The sequence below is a fragment of the Pteropus medius genome, unplaced genomic scaffold (assembly GCF_902729225.1).
Source record: "Pteropus medius unplaced genomic scaffold, Ma_sr-lr_union100, whole genome shotgun sequence".
Taxonomy (NCBI): domain Eukaryota; kingdom Metazoa; phylum Chordata; class Mammalia; order Chiroptera; family Pteropodidae; genus Pteropus; species Pteropus medius.
The window spans coordinates 18,722,622-18,728,216 of record NW_024351073.1 but is presented as its reverse complement, the minus strand read 5'-3'; positions in this window follow the sequence as shown (position 1 = coordinate 18,728,216).

Genomic DNA, 5,595 nt, shown 5'->3' with positions numbered 1-5,595 from the left:
TGCAATGAATTAAGTACAGAAATTGAGAGTGTTTGGAAACCTTTACAGCAATTCGAAGATTAATTTTATGTCTGTTGAGTCTAATGAGATGAACACGGACTTATTTGTTTTTTTTTCTTTTTAAAAATTATTTAGTTTTTTTAATAGTGACATTGGTTAACAAAATCCGGTAAGTTTCAGCTGTACAATTTAACAGTAAGTCATATATGTAACAGTAAGTCATATATGTGTATATATATACACACATATTTACATTGTGTGTTTACTGCCCACAGTTAGATTTCTTTCTGTCACCACGTATTTGACTCCTTTTATTCCATCTACCACACCCTTCCTCCCCATTTTTTAAGATTTCATTTTCTATCTGTAATGGATTAAGAGAAAGAAAAAATTTGTCTTGCACCACAGAAAGTGTGAGAAGCAGCAATGTACAACAATAGCCTTGTATCGAGCCTTGTATCTTCACATTATAGATCACTTTTTACTCTTTTAAAATCTCTACTGTATTATTATAAAACAACCCATGATGAAGTGCTCATTAAGAGTCTACTATATGTTGGGTACCACGGAAAGCATGAAATCTCACAAGATAAATCTATAATCTGATTGGAGAGAGAGAAAAAAGATCGAGGAAATAGGAAAATCAGATCATTTAAAATGAACTTAGTGTGCTATAGATGAATCGTCATCACTAGAAGAATTAGAAATTCTCTCAACATCTTACTGTACTATGTCTAGCCAACAAAGGGCACAAAAAATTAATTGCTTCGATATTTATTCACTGCATCCTTTATTTAATCTAAGAAACTGTTCAAACAGACATCAAGATTGTGGACATTTTAACAAAATTCTTAATATGTGTGAAATCTTTCTTTTTCTTTTCTTTTTTTTTTTCTACCAATAGGTCTATTACAGCAGCAGTCATAGAAAAGCAGAGCTGAAGAGTCACAAATCATTGATAACTTTCAGATAAAGTGTGTTTCGAACCTTCCTACACCTCATAATAGACTTCACCTCATCAAGTAATGAAAAGGGAAATGTAACCATCTTCTTGACAATTTGAACTCAGAATGTATTAAATCGACTGCCATAGGACAAAAATTTCTTTGTCATCTCACAGTAGATGGGACCTGACAGATAGATCTGTGCGGGGCAAGCGGAATCCTCTTATTGTTCATGCTTTCTACCTCACAGCTTTGCCCTGAGGCCACAGCCACCTAGTGTCCTGTGCTGTACACACGCACACTGATATTTGTTTTTATCTATGAAAAAACATAGACACCAGTGTGGCAATGAAGTCCCAATGGTCCTTTAGCTACTTTGAAGCTTTTCTGTCATTACTGGGTAGTAGCAGAAATAGAGCGATATTCGAAATCAATTTCAAGTTTTAAAAAACGACTATCAACATTCTTCTTATTACAGGGATCACCACAGAATCACGTGGAAGCAATATGAGATTTCACAGTCTTTTTTTTCATATATGTGTGAAATACTTTCATCATTTTATTTTCACTCTATCTTTCACTAAAGTAAATTTTTACGTACATTTTTAGTAACAGAGAAAAGGTTTAATTATATGCCCATGTGCACCATTTATCATGTATTTAGGTCTATACCTCTTCAGAGAGGATTTGATTTTCCAGTCCCTTTTGTTCTTCACTCAGTTACTTACAACAGTCATAAATTTAAAATTGAGATGACCTAAGTATTAACTCACAAGTGTGTGTAGACTTTGACATTCATCCAAATGCTATAACTCTGAATGTGGTACAATAAATACAAGGAATAATAACCTAATGGCTATTTTTGACTTGAATAATGGTGGAAGCAATGATATAGGAGGCATGGGTTTTAATGAATTTCTCAAGAATTGCCAAGGTACTTATGCTTAAACAATTGCAAAGCTAAGTTATTCCTATAACAATATATTATAACACTCTGATGATTTAATTAGAGAATAGTACACTGTGGCTAGCATAAGATCCATAAATGATGTAAGTTGACCATCAAATATATATAAAATTTCATGCTAGGATTTCTCTTTGACACTTAGATATCTTTTTAGAGGAAGAAGAATCGAACACATATAAAAGAATTGGCTAACAATATTTTGACCATTTATATAAATAATAGCCTAATCAGAGAAAATTATCTGCAGCCTTCCTTGAAGCTGCCCTATTCTTAGCATTAATTGTGAGCCTGGCTGTCATCATCAGTGGGCTCTGAGGTTCTCTATTTATCTGTGTGTCCCTAGTGTTGTGCACAAAACCTCATTGGTATACAGTACATGTTATGTGTTTGTATGAATGAATAAATCAATTCAAGCATTCTGTTTGGACTTGAAATGACCATAATTTTCCAATTGGCACCAAAAATAAAATAAATATAAAATAAAATAAAATAAAATAAATAAAATAAAATAAAATAAAATAAAGGACAATCCCATTCCATTTGGGGGGTTTAGCTGAGGCCAGAATACTTAAGTTGTCACTCAAGACTTCGGGACACAACTAAGGGTACAAATACTAAAGAGAATAAATTGAGACAAAACTAGGGACATTTTATTAGAGAGACAATTGATGTAGAAACATGACTGCCTCTAAACTTTCGTGATGGGAACTGACAGATCTATGAGGGGCAAGTGGAATCCTCTTATTGCTCATGCTTTCTACCTCACAGCTTTGCCCTGAGGCCACAGCCACCTAGTGTATACATTTATCATGTATTTAGGTCTATACCTCTTAAGTGAGGATTTGATTTATCCAGTCCCCCTTGTTCTTTACTCAGTTACTTCCAACAACAGAGTCGCAAAATTAAAATTGAGATGACCTAAGGATTAACTCACAAGTGTGTGTAGACTTTGACATTCATCCAAATGCTATAACTCTGAATGTGGTACAACAAATCAACATGAGCTATTTCATGGTAGAACTGAGAGACAGAGGGTGAAAGGCACCCTACAATGACCTATTTTAAGGAAGAACTTGTAAACAGCCATTTATTTATTTATTTTTATTTTTTGTTTCCGGTTTTATTTTTTAATTCTTAATCGTGTTTTAGTTCCTTTAACATAGTAAGCGTATATTTGTTTTAAATTCTATGTCTGATAACTACAATATCTGCAGTGCTGTGGATTTTTTTCTATTATCTGTTGTTTCTGCTGCATTTTGTTCACAAGGTTTTATCACTTTGTGTGCCTGTCTATTATTTATTTACAGAACTGTATTTACAGAACTGTTCATAGAACTAATTTGTAGCCAAGAATGATGTTCTCTTTCTCCAAAGAGGTTTAATGTATGCTTATAATAGGTAGCTGGAAGCATGAACAATTTGAGATAACTTCAATCCAATTTTAGGAACTGCTATGATTTAAAACTAAGTCAAACTCTAAGAGTTTCTGTATACTTTAGGGTTTTTTTGTCTTTATATTTTGAGTAGGAACCTTCAAGATACAATCCAATTGAGGCAGCTTTACCAGGATCCCCAACAACTGGACAAGTCCTGGACTCTAATCCCCGGCCTAGCCACATGAAGCTATCAAAGGCTCTGCTCAAGTTTGAATCAAAAAGAAAAAACATTTTTTTGAGGGGCTTTTGGTATCTATATGACATGATGGATTTTTGTTGTTGTTTATTCCACCTTCATCCTCCTTTCTTTCTTTTTTTTTTTTTTGATGTTGTAATCCAGTCTTCTTGAGGGCAGGCTATAAAGTTTATTATTATTAAGCAACTGTGACCTGTAGTTAGTTTTTTTTTTAATTTCCCATTCTTGCTCCCTCTTCCCCACCCTTGCCCTTATTTCCCCACCCCACGACCATCAGCTTGTTCTCTGTATCTTTGAGTCTGCTTCCGTTTTGTTTTGTTTTGTTTATTCGTTTATTTTGGCATTTTAGATTCCACGTGTAGGTGAGATTGTGCAGTATTTGTCTTTCTCTGTCTGACTTATTTCACTTAGCATAGTACTCTCTAGGTCCACCCTATAAACTGCCATTTAAAAGGCAAAAGATTGCTAGGATTTTATCCCAAATGAGCTCAACCTGCCAACTGGTGGTAACTTCCCTGCATTGCAGACGCTTAGTCCCTGGTGCGCTCTGGGATGTTGGCCAGGAGCTCTGCCTCAAACCCGGACAAAGCAAGGGAGGTGGTCCATAGAAACACAGCACCAGCACCAGCACTACCATCACCACTGTAACCCCTCAAAAAAGAGAAGATTAAAAAACACACAAACAAACAAAACCTGTTTTTATTACGTGTCTCAAAAAAGAAGCCTGGTCTAAAATGAAATTTTGAAACAAATGAAGATTGCATTTAGCGTTTTGCTCATCCTCTTCCTGCACCCCATCTTCTACAGCTACCCGTGAAATTAATGCCCTTATTCAGCTCGACAGCCCTCCAACCACAACGTACGTGAGCACATCCACTGTCAGCAGTATCTTTAGCTTGACATCTTTCCTCGTGATCTAGCGTAACTACCACTACTTTTGAAAACTCACACGTCCAGAATTCCATGAAGGTGATACCAGGTATATCCTTTGCTAAAATGCCATGGTCTAGAATAAGGCTTGGCACAATATAAATGTATATAATAAGTTAATGAATCACTGCAAACTACATTTCTTTCTGTAGGATGCTAAGAACATATACATTTTAATAAAGTCTCATGTTTGACAAATGTGTTTCAACATATTAACTGATGCTACAATGATGATGAATGATATTTGTAAGTAATAAATTAAATATGAACAGAATGTGTTTATTACTTTTTGCTGTTATGGTTTTATGCTCCAGAAATCTTTAAAAATACAAGAACATTTATCAGCTATCAGAATATAAGACCTCTTCCTCATAGTCAAGAGTTCATAACCCAGGAAATTAGGCAATTGTTTAAGAGTAGAAAGGACAAAGATGGTTCAAGAAGAAAGAGATGAAACATTTTTATTAAAAAAAAAGGGCTATTTCAGACAATAAGTCAAATTTACCAAGAAAGCAATCACGTGTCTGTTGTCACTGGTTTCTATAAACAGTGCCCAAACATCTTGCCTGAACTGGTTAAGATCAGCTTAATTACCCTACTATTTCTCAGGGTGAAACCAAGGGCAGCATTTTAATGTCAAATTCTGGGCTTTTATTCAGTTGCAAAAATGGAGAGTTTCTTGAGAAATCTAGAGATGTACTTCAAAGTAGAACTAAGATTTCGGACAGGTCTTTTAAGTGTCTTTGTCCTCGATTTCTACAGCATATTCATTCAAAAGTTTGGAGCCATCATATTGGATGTGAAGGTCAATGAGATACATCATACCCAAGCAAAACAGGTAAGGGAATTAAGAAAAAAAAGTGTGTTTGAGAAGGGGAAAAAAGGGAAAATGGAGGGAAGGAGGGGGAGAGAGAGATCAAGAGAGAGAGGCAATATTACAGATTAAATCAATAAATTGTTTAGGAATTTCGGCTATAGAAAACTAATGTGAGTAGTTTTTTAAGAATCCTTTGACAGTAGAAGTAAGCAAAGACTGATCTAAATTCAACTTCAGCTTTCTATTTTTAACTTGTAATTCTGTACTGACACATCAAAAGTAACGAAAACTTCACATAAAAACAC